At 36.0% G+C, this 15,722-nt stretch overlaps 1 protein-coding gene across 1 annotated transcript in view; it reads left to right on the top strand.

The window, feature by feature from the left end:
- MAGI2 (membrane associated guanylate kinase, WW and PDZ domain containing 2) overlaps positions 1–15,722 on the top strand; it is a 1,506,415-nt gene that overhangs the window by 991,007 nt on the left and 499,686 nt on the right.

Here is a 15,722-nt window from a genome sequence, read left to right as displayed (position 1 = left end):
CCCATAAATAAACTTTTATTAGAACACAGCCACACCCACTCATTTGTGTTATGTCTCTGGCTATTTTCACACTACAATGGCAGAGCTGAGTAGTTAAGACAAAGACTGTAGGGCCTGCTAAAACATTTACTCTCTGGATCTTTGAAGAAAAAGTTTGTCCTCTGACATAAACAAGTTTGCAAATCAGAAATTTAATACCAAAAACAACAGCTGTCCCGAAGCTTCCCATAAAAATTATTTGGAGGAAGGAATGATAGAAGATCATGAAATATGCTACTAGAATCCCTCTGTTCTAGTTTGCTAATGCTGCAGAATGCAAAACACCAGAGAAGGACAGGCCTTTATAAAACGGGGGTTTATTTCACTACACAGTTACAGTCTTAAGGCCACAAAACATCCAAGGTAACACCTCAGCAATCGGGTACCTTCACCGGAGGACGGCCAGTGGTGTCCGTAAAACCTCTGTTAGCTAGGAAGGCAGCTGGCATCTGCTCCAAAGCTCCGGCCTCAAAACGGCTTTCTCCCAGGACGTTCCTTTCTAGCAAGCTTGCTTCTCTTCAAAACATCACTCCCAGCTGCACTCTCTTTCTTCCCCCCGACTCAGCTCATTTATATAGCTCCACAGATAAGGGCCCACCCTGAATGGGCGGGGCCACGCCTCCATGAGAACATCTCATCAGAATCATTGCCCACAGCTGGGTGGGGCACATTCCAAGCAAATCCAACCATTACCAAAACCTCTGCCACACACAAGACCACAAAGATAATGGCATTTGGGGGACACAATACACTCAAACCGGCACACCCTCTATACTGGCTATTCTGGCCTAGAATGAGTTCATGCAGCGCACGGGCTGGGACTGCTGCGAGACCAAAAAAACATACCAGGCACAGAAGCAGGCACAGGTTTATTGGGACTTACAAACAGGAGAAGTTCTCCAGTGGCGGCCATCTGGACATTTAGTGCTCCACAAGGGATGGGGGAAGTATGAGGAATAATATATTATTTTAGAACAAAGACATTCCATATAGTATGAGGACATTGGGTCTCTAGTATAATCATTAAAGGGGCCTAAAACTTGATGTTTAACTAAGATTACTGTTTAAGACTAAGATACAGTCAATGCCGTTTTACATCCATGGTTACTTGGGGAAATTGTTTCTTTCTTGACCTTGATCCTTGGCCAAAGCAGGTTTGTTAAGGGCCATTTAGGAAGGGGCCTGGGTCCTGAGCCACCACACTGGCCTCATGTTAAAAACACATCTCATTTAATTGACCTACTTCCCATTTAAGCAATACTCAAAAGGAGTGGTTCTCAGATACTAATGTTCACCAGAATGACCTGGAAAGGCTAAAGTCCAGAGACTGATTAATAGATGGGGAGTGGGACCTGAGAACTTGCACTTCCAGCAAGTCCCCAGGCAATGCTGCTTCTGCCACTCTGGGGACTAAACTTTGAGAGCCACTGCTTTAGTATGTAGTTCTCCCCAAATCTATTTGTCATCATGAAAGTCAAGAAATAGTGACCAGTGTTGAGTGCTTCTTTACACAAATATGGGTGTACCTTCAATGTAAGAATTCATTTACTAATCATTAACTCAGTTTTGATCGTGCACCAGTGGTGTTCTAGATGCTGGGAAGCAAAGCTAAATGATAAATGGCTCCTTTTGAAAAGCCAGAATCTAACGCTATGCAAAGACATTAAATGAATAATTACAGTAAATCATAAGGGCCATAATAAGAGGTATACAGAAACTGCTATAGAGACACAGATAAGTGCTGAATGTCTGTGATGTTTTAAATGGGTAATTTTTTTTTTTAAATTAAGACCTATAGAATGTTGGAATATTCCCATAGCAAAATTCCATATTGCAGTCTTATGCAGTATATCCACAACATTTCATAAGGAAATCCTGAGAATCAAGAGCAAATTTACATCTACCCAATCTTGCTTTATTCTCAGAGAAAGGAGAGGTGTCTGAAAAGGTCCTGGTCCTTCCAACAAATGCCTAATATTTGTCCCTAGATAAACTTCTTTCTGTTTTTGTTTTCCTCTCAATAAATCATGTTGAATATCATTCTTGTCTTCATATCCATCATCTCCCATTAGCCCAAGCTACCATCATCACACGCCTGCAGTGGACCCCTCACTGATCTCACAGCTTTCATTCTTGCTGCCTCCAATCCATTCTACATGCCACAGCCTGAATAATCTATTTTTAAAACAAATCTGAATGCCCTTTATAACCTGTAATGGCTTTCATTTAATTTATGGAAAATGACTCAAATTTTTAGCATAGCCTATTAGGCTCCATATGTTCTCTAGCCTTCCCCTTGTTCTGGGCTCCAGTCATGCTGTTCTTTTAGTTCCTGCAAGGAGCTATTATTTCTCCAGACTGAGAGCTTTTGCAAATTTATTCCCTCAGGCTGGAATGCTTTACACTCCCTACAGCCATTCAGCCTTTACTTGATTCTACTCACTTTTCTAATCAGTTTAGAGATCAATGCCATGGAAGCCATCCCTTCACTGACCCCTCTTCATCCCCACTGTCTGAAGCAGGAAATAACTAGTCCACTTTGGCAATCAGTCTGGAAAAAAAGCCATATTGCTGTAGTAATGGGAAGAAGGTCAATAATCAGGAGAAACCTGCCATCAGCTCTACCTTCAGTTAGTTTTATATCATTAAAAATCAACCTTCAGATTTCATACTGCTTAGCCCTTGAACTAGTGGAATGTTAGAACTATTTTACAATATGGACTATGTTTTAGGTTAAAATAAGAGCAAGGGAACTTATCTGGCTAACTAGTTGGCGGAGATTTTTCAATTAGCTTTTACAAGCAGCTTAGTTTTGTCAACCAAGAAATAAATTAAGCTGCAAGGAAACAAAGGAATTTATTTGGGGTCTTAGAATTATAATTTGGGGTCATGGATTCAGATGGTAACCCAAATTGTGTCCCATCTTGATATTTCCAGGCAAGGGGTTTTAAAGGAAAACAAGATTAGACAAGTTGTTTGTGGTTGGTGGATATTTGGGGTGCTGTAAGTGTCCTTCAGGTTATATAGTTAACTGAGTTCTTTAACCTGGGGTTTGTATATGCTGGCTGGATATCCTTAGGGTTTTGAGGAACATTGTTGCTTAAGGCTTTGAGCACTTTGGCAGTTTGTGATAACTGGCTGACACCTGTATGCAGGTAAACTTCAGAATGACCTCCTGACTCCATTTTAAATCTTAGTCATAGAAACTCTACTTTGTTTTATTTCTTTTAACCATTTGTATATTTGGGAAAACCCACACTCACATACAAACACACACACACGTACCCACATAGATCAATGCACATATACTAGTTTAACCGTTTAGACTTAAGAGAAGCCTTTGGGTCAAGCTTTAGGAGCCATGGAAAGGAGGAATGTTATTCTTGTTAAAAAAGCCACATGAATTCCTTAAAGATCTCTACTGACCAAGAAATATTTTGGACCTGATTGAGGGGGAGGTGGTCAGTCATAATTGCATTTTTTTCTTAACAGGACTAATTTGAACTCCTCTCTAAGTTCTCAAAACACCCCTATTAGACTGTTGTCAGAGTTTGTAATGTGTTTTTTTGTGTGTGATTATTTGATTAATATTGTCTCCCCAAGTAGAATGTGAGTTCCAAGATGCCTGTGCTTGTTGTGGTCACTGTTGTACCTTGAGTTAACCCGTGCCTAGCATAGAGTAGGCTTTCAGTGAAAATTCACTGAATAAATGAGAATGATTGAATGAATAACAACTTCCCCCTCCTGCCATGGTTGAGTTCTCATTGGCTTGGTTACTCCATGAGGGGCCCAGCCCCCTTTGTGTTTCTTGAATTAATGCCCCTTTTCCTGGCTGAGCCTCTTGCCCATCAAGTATCCACCACTGTTGTGGAACTTTGGGCTGACTCTCACTCTCACCTTTACCTGACTGTCATTACCTGCTACAAGTAACTGGTCACATATTGAGTCTTACATTTTCAGAAGACCCAGTCTACGAATTGTAATATGTATGTAATTCAAAATATTATCATCTCAACATGTAATGCAATTATAAAAATCCTTCCTGAGAAATTTTACTTTTTTGTATTGTCTTCAAAATCAGATGTGGATTTTAAACACATAACCCATCTTAATTTGAACCAGCCACATTTCAAGTCTTCAATGGCCAAATAGCTAATGGCTGTCATATTGGACGGTGCACCTTCTCAGCTACCAGTGGCTACATACCTGTGGCTTTGAACCAGAATATCACCTCATGAATCATGGGAACTCTTCAACTTCACACAAAAGCACATCATACTCCTCTTCTACCTCCTCATCATCTTCCTCTTTCTCCTCTTCCTTCTTCTCTTCTTCTCCTCTTCTTCATCTTCATCTTCTTCCTCTTCTCCTTTCCCTACTTCTCCTTTTCTTCCTTCTCTTCATTCTCACCCTTCTCCTTCCTCTTAATTACTTTCCATTCCTTTCTGTTCTTTATCTGACCCACACATTTCCCTCTGCTTTTCCGTCATCATCAATTCACAAAATTTTCTATAATAAGCCCTTATTTCTAATACTTTAATAATTTACTATGGAATAGGAAGTATAGTGTGAAAAACAATATTATAAAAAGTTGGGGACTACTAGTTGACTCAATGGGGAAAGAGTAGTGTCTTCAGCAAAAGGTGCTGGAAAAACTGGATATTTCACATACAAAAGAAGTAAATTGGACCCCTACCTCATACCATATACAAAAATTAACTCAAAATGGATCAAAGATCCAAATATAAAAGCTAACACTATAAGTCTTAGAAGAAAACAGAGGGCAAAATTTTTAGAGCTTTGTATTAGGTAATGGATTTTTAGATAAGATACCAGAAACACGAGTATTGAAAGAACAAATAGGTAAATTGGTCTCCATCAAATTTGCCTCAAAGGAAATTATCAAGAAAGTGGTAAGACAACCTACAGAATGGGAGAAAATATTTGGAATCATATACTGATAAAGGTTTAATTTCCAGAATATATAAAGAACTCTCTCAATTCAACAACAAAAAGATAGCCCACTAAAAAATGGGCAATGGACTAGAATAGACATTTCTCCAAAGAAGATATATAATTAGCCAATAAGCACATGAATAGAAGATCCACATCATTAACCACTAAGGAAACATAAATCAAAGCAACATTGAAACACCATTTCATGCTAATAGGATGGCTATTATTAAGAAAACAGAAAAAAATGTTGATAAGGATGTGGAGAAGTTGGAACTTTCATGCATTGCTGATGGGAATGTAAAAGGATGCAGCTGCTGTGGAAAACAGTTTGGTGGTTCCTCAAAAATTTTAACAGAATTATTATATGACCTGTGATTTCCACTTAAAGAATTGAATGCAGGGACTCAAACAAGTACTTGTATGCCAATGTTAATGGCATAATAGTCCAAGTATCTATTGACAATGATATCCATATAATGAAATACTAATCAGCCATAAAAAGAATGAAGCCTGATACATACTATAGCATGGATGAACCTTGAAAACATTATGCTAAGTACAATAATCCAGACACAAAAGGATGGATATTGTATGAATCCACTAACATGAAATATCTAGAATAAGTTAATTCATAGAGGCAGAAAGAGATTAGAGGTTGCCAGGGGCTGGAGGTGACAGGGAATGGGCACTTATTGCCTAATGGGTAAAGAGTTTCTATTTTGGGTGACGAAAACATTTTAGTAATGGAAGGTGGTGATGGTAGTGCACTTTTGCAAAAGTAATTAATGCCACTGAATTGTACACTTAAAAATGGTTCATAAGGCAAATTTTTTATTATATGTATGTTACCACAGTAAAGAAGAAGAAGAAAAAAAAAACCTCGCAAAATGAAGGATTCCTGAGTGACTGGCCACAGCCCTTGCCTCCAAAAAAACTGCTAACACAGTCATCCAAGAAGATTCTTCTCTTGGCTGAAAATCTGTGCCCCAGGCCTTTCCTATGCACACAGAAGTACAGAGAGACCCACTGGATTAGATAATCAATAGGTCTCTTCCACTCTAAAATTCTAGGTTTTGTGACCGCAAATTAAAATTATCTGGCTATGATTCTTAATTCCTGAGAAAGAACAGAAAAAATAAAGAAATAAACAAACATGTTTAAAAAAAAAAATTGTGGGAGTGAGGAGGCCTACCTGAATAAAACATACATATTTAAGGAATTAATGGTTTATTTCTGGAGTTTTAAATATAAAATGCCAGTAGTTGTGACAGTGTTTTCTTCATCATGAAATTGGTTTTCAAAAGCAGTATTTCAAAAGTAGTATTGACCCTGATTAATCAAAGAACAAATATGGGTTATTGAAGGCAGCTTAGCATTATACATACAAAGCCTTATGGTTTGATAGCAAGACTCTTCTTTTCTTTAGCTTCCTGGGTTGTTTATTTCACACACACACCCACCCCCACCACCCCCACCTCCACCCCCACCCCCGCTTATAAATTAGCACCACTTACATCTAAATTGTTGCTAACTTTAGCCATATTCTAACATTAAGGATTTACATTTACTAGTATCTCACAGATCACAGATGATCACAATGAAAATATTGACTCTTTTTAAAAAAAAAGTCATAAAATTTTAAAGTATCACATGGACTAAAATATAAGTTGAAATGCTTCCTAAATGGCCTTCCACAAAGTAATCATAGCCTGCACGCTGTGGGGAATATACTTAGGGACTGTCTAATTCACCAAAAGAAATGGATGCAAATGAAAGGCTTGAAATAAAAATAGAAATACCCTGCAACCACAACTACTTTCCCAGATGGGAATGTGCAAGGAGATATAAAGAGATATTCAAACGACATTTCTCCAAGTTTATGTCAAGAAAGCAAATGAGTCCAGCTCTCAAGCATTTGAAATGTTGGCTTCAGTTTATTATCATTCTCTATTCATTGTCAATTTAGGACTTTCTAATAAGATGACTGGAAGAAATATACTCTATTGGCATTTGTGATGGTTTAGAATTATGTGCCTCAGAAAAGCATGTTCTTAAACTTAATCCATTCCTGGGGGTGTGAACTCATTGCAAGTAGGAACTTTTGATGAGATTATCTCAGTTAAGCTGTGGCCCAACTCAATCAGGATGAGTCTTAATCCTTTTTGTGGAGCCCTGTATAAGCAGAAAGAAATTCAGACTGAAAAATTAAAAATTAAAAAAAAAATAAAGAGAAAGCCACAGAGGAAGCAGCCAGAAGCTGAAATCAAGGAAACCCAGAAGAGAAAGGAGAGGCCAGGAGAGGCCACCATGTGCATTGCCATGTGACAGAAAAGCTAAGGGCCAAGGGTAGCTGGCAGCCAGCCCTGGAATGTCATAGTCTTTTGGAAGAAATTATCACCTTGATGATGCCTTGGTTTAGAACTTTCCTAGCCTCAAAACTGTGAGTCAATAAATTTCCTGTTTAAACCAACCCATTGGCATGGTATTTGCTTGAGCAACCAAGAAACTAAAATAGCATTACATCCATTAAAATTTTTCATGACAGAATTTTGGAAGTGATAACTACTGTATAGCTATGATGCAATTCTATCATTTAAAAAATGAGGAAACTGAGGCTCCAAGGATTTTAATGCCTAATCCAAGGTCATCTAGGAAGTTAGTGGTAGAACATGGATTAGAACTTGCATCCTCTGACTCCGTGTAGAGCTTTTTCGACTAAGCCAATTTAGGAAAATCCAGCAACCAATTCTCCATGTAGAAATAAAATTCTTCTGTATTACTTTTCTGACTTTGATTAGCAACTGAGGATTGGAGAGTATATATTTGGCAAATTTCTTTAGTCGTTAACCAATGATCAATTAAGATTAATCAGAAATTTCCCTGGGTATTGTATTTGCAAGATAGTGATAAAGCAAAGTCTTAGAGGTCTCCTAATTTCTTAGTAGTTTTATAGTACCACTTAATAGTGCGATTGGGAGAATGAAGTTATATGGCAAGCCATAAATGCTCTGCAAAAAAAAAACAATACTGTCCTTGAAAGGTTCTGTTTTCTTTATCAATTTTTGAAGAAGTAAATTTAATGAAGGTGACTGTCACAGGAATCTGCTGAGCTTTGTGCAAATGCTCATTTATAAATTCATCAAAATTTTACTTCCAGTTTTTAATTTACTGGGCATGAAGGGACTGTCTCCTAAGCACTGAGCTCATGAAACACTTAAAATCTTAAACAATTGTCATTGATAACACAATTGCAAATAGTTTTCAGTCAAAAAGTTACACGTCTAAATTTTTATGAACTTAAATTATAATATAAATTACGTTTTTCTAAATACTGTTTCCCAAAAATCTTCGGAGAAAGATATTTGCATAACCTGACTACCAAAGGCTCTACAGAAAAATGTCTCCCCATTGAATTTACCAATTGTATCCCAAATTCCAAGATTAACCTTATGGATTCGAGTTTTAAATCTTGTTAAAATACAAATGTCTTCTGGGACATATTAAGCCATTTTCAGTCAATGATATCTTAGTTTAAATTAGTTTTTTAGAGTGGTGACCCAGCCACTCAGCAAAACCCAAAGGAAGTTAGAAATGGGGCACATATGCTGTATTAGAAGAAAAAGAAAACTGGAATTGTTATGTGTATGAAGTATACAATAGGAACTTAATGAGGGGAGAAATATTGAGCACTATGGATGCCCAGTGTGAGAGCATGTTACAGGAGAAATAAAGGAGGGAGAAGGATGACAAATATGCATTTTTCTTTGTTTACAATATTAACCTGAGCCAACAATTCCTCTTTCTATGATTTGTGATTACATATAACAAGACTCTTTACTTCTATTCCATGAACATAAGAACAGGGTCCACATGTAAGTTCGTATTTACATTTACTTGAAATATTCATTCTCTTTTTCACTTTCTAACCTACATCTTGATAAGTCAACCGTGTATTTTTCAAGTCAAGGCAAGTTAAAGTGACGAGATGAATAATCAGGAAGCAGGATGGAAGAGTGTTGCTAAGAAATATATGTACATAATGCTTCATACTATTTTTTACACACACTCATTGCAGCAAATGAATTAAACAAGGTAGCTATTATTGACACAATGTCACCTAAAACTGTTATTTTGTTCTAGTGTTTAATTAGTTTTCTGTTATTTAAAGCAGCTACCTTTACAGTTTTTTGAGAAAAATGGGTAACTGACGGGCTAAAATGGTAACCAAAAATGTTATTTGATGAAAGGGATTATTTAAAGCTGTGCTGTCCAGTATAGTAGCCACTAGTCACATCCGGCTACTGAGGACTTTAAGTGGGACTAGTCTGAATTGAGGCATGCAATAAGTGTAAAATATGCATTCTGGGTTTCAAAGACTTAACATGAAAAAAAAGTAGAGGATCTCATTAATATTTTTATATTGATTATGCATTAAACTGATAATATTTTTAAAATACTAAGATTACTGCCACCATGTTCTTTTACTACTTTAGTGTAACTGACTAGAAAAATTAAAATTACATATGTGGCTCATGTTTGTGGCTCTCATTACATTTCTACTGGACAGCAGGGTTCTAAGGGATTTGGTGTCATTTAACTGTGAAATGCTTGTGAATTGAATTTTAAAAATATTTATGTTGTCAATTATAAAGTGTTCAAATGCTTTATTTTGAAAGCAGATGTATATTTGATATTGAAAAATCATAATTGACTTCTTTTTGACTCTTGAGGGTATTCTTGGATGATTTCTGTTATTCTTGGATGATTTCTTTACATATGTTGTTTGGAGCAAGTGGAAAATGTTCTGTGCTATTCTGATAATGCCTGAAGGGAAGAGTCATTGAAGGGAGATTATCTGATTTCTTTTAAATGACTATACCACCTATCCTAGCTAGTTTGCGGACAGGATTACATTTAGCAAAGATTTGTCATGAGCTTATCCTCATTGGCTGGCATGAATAAATGAATATTCAATCTGAATGACCACAGGAAATTTACTGAGTACTTGCAAACAAGCTTCATAAGATGTCAGTCACATTAAACCATCTAGATGACTTTCTGGAGACTGCTGATGGGCAATTAAAGACAGTAAACTTGAGAATTTATGTCTTGGACATTATATTGTGAAACTAGCATTAATTTAATTTAAAATAAACTTGGGGTGGGTTTGTTACAGAATAATTCAATTTCACATGTGAAAAATCAAACATTCACATTTTGTGTGCAATTTTGCACACTGTGAAAGTCACATTTAACACTAAACTTTCACAAAATTTAGCAATTTTCTGTTCAATATAGTTTCAGTGACAAAATATTATTATAGGTGTTTTCCCTATTTTTGGCATATGTGAGATGAATGCTTTTCACCACAAGAGAGAGATTATCTTTTGAGGTCAGAGAATTTCTGCAGCTTGGTTTTAAACTACTGACTGCATATGACATGATGAGGAAATGATAGTTTTTTATTCAGGGCTAAATTTAGCATCAGGGTTGATTACAAAAATAACTTCAAAATCAGTCAACAAAAGCATCCTCAAGTGAGACTTTGTATCTTATTTTCTGGTAGGATGTGATTTTAGAAAAGTATAACCTTTGCTGCGTTATGTTTACTCACTCTGTTTTGTATGTACAGACTTTCTTATTTACTAACTGTAATCCTAAGCCTGTGATTCTTGCTATGACTGACATGAGTTCTGATGGTTTTTAACTCATTATTATCTTTTGTGCAATATTTTAATTATGTCTTAACATTTGAATTTAGGATCCTCTTGTGATTTGTCTGCTTCTATTAATACAAATATAAATCTCTGACATAGATTAAAATGACTGTATACTTATGATCTGGCAGATTTTCTAGCATAATTGATTATGATTGGGTCTGGAACTCAGAATCTCTTCTCTCCGTTTAATATCAGAGTCAAATTCTGCAGGTGCTTTTAAGGAGGCCAAGTGCCAAACTGTGTTCCATTTATAAAACTGTAAAACCAAATAAGATTCTCAACCACCTGCATTCTGCTACACATTGTTTCCAATATAGAGACATGTCCTCAAGCTCTCTGGGGATCCCAGTGAAGGGCTATGGTGTAAATATGTCCTTGGAGTCCCTGTAGGCAATCATCTCTCTCCTACTAAACCATTAACCAAAATTGATTCTTTTGGCTTATCAAAATGGGAATAAAAGCACTGAGAATATTGGGGAGATTCGGGGGTCAAGACCTTATTCCATGAGATATCTGGAAGACAAGTACATTACCTTTCTAAAGCCCATCTCTACTTGGGTGTCATATGGAATGAGCTACAGTTATTTGTTGTAAAACCTGAACATTATTATTGTACATCCATAGCACTGAAGAACAGAGTCAACATCTGGGTCAACTACTTAAAGAACCAAAAGAATTAAATTAATAACAAATCACAATTTTCATTATGAAAACTAATTTTGCTTAAAGGGGAAAAGGTGTTTGAAATAAGTCAAAGTATTTCAAAGAATTTCAGTTTGCTAGTAGCATTTTTACATTTCCCCATAACAAAAATTAGTTTTTAGTACCTTTCCTACTTCTTGCCACAATATCATAGTTTAAAGGCATAAAGACTATGGTGGCTATCAGAAAATACTGCTTTGTTATCTTTTACCCTTTATTGAAGAATGGAGATGCAAGGAAAGTATCAGTTTAAAATTCATTGAAATCATTTCCTATTACTTTTTTTCCTTGACTTCACCATTAAAATAAATGTTATAAAACCTGGGAAGGGTCAGAAGAAAGACTTAAAAGTTATTTTAAAGATTTAGACAAAGACTTTTGTAAAGAGAGTGTGTTAGTCAGGGTTCTCTAGGGAAACAGAACTGACAGAAAATATCTGTAAATATTATGAGATTTTATAAAATTGTCTCACGCAACTGTGGAGAAGCACAAGTCCAAATTCCATAGAACAGGCTGCAAGCTGGGGACTCCAATGAAGTTCCCTAGAATAATCTGGCTGGCTGAAGTAGAGATGAAAATTCTCACTTCTGACCGCTGAAATCATCACTTCTCCTTTTAAGCCTTCAACTGATTGTATGAAATGCCTCTCATTGCTGAAGGCAATCTCCTTAGTTGATTGTAGATGTAATCAGCCATGGATGCAATCAACTGAATGATGATTTGAGTCCATGAATTGTCCTCACAGTCACAATTAAGCCAGCGCTTGCTTGTTTGACCAAATAACTGGGCACCATTGCCTGGCCAAGTTGACACATGAACCTGACCATCACAAAGGGTATCTGGCCCAATGAGTATTAGGAAAGCAGAGAAGTAATTCCATGATAATCTTCAAGTACAGTACATGAAAAGCTAGTTAGGAAGTTATCTCTTTTGGAACTTAGGACTGGTTCTCAATAAAAGTGGCTAAGGACTAGATTTTCCAAGGACTTTACTTGGGAGATTTAGTTCATGATGATGTAATCTTCTTTAGTCCTTTTCCATTTGCAAGAAATTAGTATAATAGTGTTCAGTATAAATAGGCATTTATTAGAAGTTTTTAATTATTATTTTTAAATGAATTACATTTTTGAATGACATTTTTATAACATCAGAAATGGGTGCATTCACCCTGTTTCACGCTCTCATAACCACATTTTAATGAAAAAGCATTCACTCCTAAGTACTCAAAAAGCTGAAGAATAAATCAGACCTCAAATAATTGTCTCCTTTATTTTCCAGATATTGATTAAAAATAAGACTATGGAAATTTATGCATTATCTTAATTATGATGGAAATAAGTGGAACATTTTATACATCATTTCTATTTTGTCGTCATAGTCAATAAAATTTAGTGGAATTTTATATTAAACTTAGATGAAGCTGCTAATGTATAGGTTTTTTGTTTTTATTTTTTTAACAAATACACATGTAATCAGTGAAAAATGGTCTAGAAAACCTATATCCTCCTTCTCAAAAAACACACATTTTTGGAAGAAAGGGGATGAAAAAAATCACCTAAAATGTCCTTGCTTAATCATTTGGTAGCAATTATTTCTTTTTCTCTTTGGAAGCTGACACATCTGTGCTCATTGGTTGTGGCTTTAAATGAAGTCCTCTGGCTTGAGTTCTGGGCCAGTTTGCAAATTGCATCACACTTTCTTTTCTTTCCAGAGGCAATATTGTATTTTGAGATGGGCTCAGGTTTTTAAGTCAAGCAAAGATAGGTATCCCACTTACTCCCTGTGTAATATTGGGAAACAGTTTAATTTCTTAGCCTTCATTTTCTTAACTGCAGAGGCAGAACGACTTCATATGGTCTTTGTGATGAATAACCGCCAAAAGTAGCCTCCATGTATCAAGCACCTACTGTGATCCAGTCACTCTAAATATTTCTTCATTATCATTAATCTTTGTAACAGCTAGAATTCAAAATTACATTTACTTCAGAAGGGTCTATGCCATTAACTATACCATGTTATTTTGAAGATTTTAGATTTGCTAAATCCTAGCACCCTGCACACAGGCACTTCCTTCTTAATGGGACAATGTTTCCAAATTATATTTTAAAAGTTTTTGTATTTTGTCTTTTTTTTCTGTAAACATGCAGATACATTACCTAAACAGTATATTAATTTGTATATGCTTACATCAGGGAGTATTTTCAAAGACCCGACTACCTGAGAGCTTTACTGATTCTTCAACTGTTGGTCTAGGGGTTTCTGGTTCCCTTGTTCAGTGTGTTAGGATAAAATCTTGGTTCCGGGTAGTAGCCTACTCTCCATAATTATATTTCTCAAATGTACTAATAGTATGGGTTATTTCTGTGCATCTTTTAGATTGCTGTTATTATTGCTAATGAAGATAATTTTAATGTCTTAACTAATGATTCACACAGTTTTACATTTAAAATTTAATCTCAAGTGTTAATGTCATAAATTGTAAAATAGAATATTGCAATATAATTTATAATCACCTCACATACAAACAGGTATAATTATTTAATATTAAAAATTCAACAGAATTAATATTTTTAGATCGTGCTATGCATTTATTTCTAATAAATAAAGATTATTTCTCTACTTCAGGTAGCTTTAAACCATGAAAGTCAAAGAGGAAAAAAAAAAAGGACACTGAAGTATGTTCCATTTTTCTTAGTAGTTCTCCTCTCATATCAGTTATGGGGATATGCATATCCCCATAATTTTTGTTTATTATATGACTTTTCATTTTTGTTTATTATGTAAGAAACATGTATTGAGATTCCATAGAAATCACAGCAATTTATTGAGATATGTACTAACCCTTGTGGATGCAAAAATATAATAGTTCATAAACTTCTATAGAGCAACTGGCAGTTTTTGTTTTCTCAGAATTTAGCTAGTATATATAAAAGTCCATATCATTTCAAATGCTCTAAATCAAGTTAGAAAGTAACCTTTAACAAATTGCATTATCATCCACTTTTCAGACTTCTGTGTAAAAGTCTTTACATACAAATATTTTTTCCTTGCATTACTCTTAGAACTCTGAATATTTAAGAAAATGAGCAACAGCATTAACAGCACAGCTAGCTCAGAATATTCCTGAGATTTCATGCCAGCATGAGGTTTACACTGCCATTAAAACCACTGCAATTTTACAGTTTATAAAGCTCTTCCTCATACATTCTTATTTCATCTTACAACCCAATGAGGAAGCAAATATAGTAGACGCTTGTCATTTTTGCCTACAAAGCATCCCAAGCCCCTTTCTTCCCAGACATCCCTGAGATAAGATGGGTGCAAGGCAGAGGTCTCTGCCTCCTTATGGAAAAATGAAAATGACAGCAGACTTTCTCTCTCCCGTTTCCCGGGCAGCTCCAATGTTCTCATGTGACTGAGGCACAGCTAATCAGAACAACCCTGCTTGGGAATATTTCCCGGAAGTCAGCGATGCAGAGCCCATGAGGGGAGTCTGGAGCCCATTCTCACCGCGGCAGTGGTAGTGGCAGTAGGAGCGGCAGGCTGCGTCCCTTGGAGATGGGTTCAGCTAGGGTTTCCAGAGTCCGGGGCCAGAAGGGGCAGCATAGGATCCTGACGGGACTCCTTTGGTTTCTGCTCATGTCCGAAATTTTCTCAGCCTTTTCCCTCAACTAGCTATCTCATATCTTTTCAGTGCCTTCCATCTTGAATTTACTTAGAGTTGGTTTTTATTGTTTGCAACCTGGAACTCAGGTGATTAGGGCAAATATTGCTATTCTCATTTTATAGATGAAGAAACTGAACCTTACCGAAGCAGAGTAACTGGCTTGAATAGCTTAAGTAATTGTGAACCAAATTCTAGAACCCATGTCTTCTAATTAATGTTTTCAACAGCCTCTACTAACAGTGAGATGTGCTTTCTTCTTTATTTCCCGTTGATTGCAGTGCCTAATCTTATTTCCTGTCAAAATGTGTCTCTGCTTGATGTCATATGTGCTGGTCTCTTACACTAGACTGTGAGCATCATAAGAAAAAATTGTACTGTACTCATTTTACCCCAAATATATAGTCGAGTACTTGGGTGCATAATCAGTAATAAGAATTTTAATGAGTGAGTAAGTGAACAAATGAGTATGTAAATTATTCAATTAACTGGAAAAAAACAATATGGCTTTGAAGGCATTGCTTAAATTATAAAATTAATTTACAAAACACCACCTATAACTTTATCAATCAAAATTTTGAATATTTTAAATAAAGTGATTTGCCTGGAAAGCATAAACATGTTCACTTAGTAAGCATTTA

Source organism: Choloepus didactylus, chromosome 5, assembly GCF_015220235.1.
Source record: "Choloepus didactylus isolate mChoDid1 chromosome 5, mChoDid1.pri, whole genome shotgun sequence".
NCBI lineage: Eukaryota > Metazoa > Chordata > Mammalia > Pilosa > Megalonychidae > Choloepus > Choloepus didactylus.
Note: the sequence above shows the minus strand (reverse complement) of the source record. Positions and strands in the feature narration are given on the sequence as shown.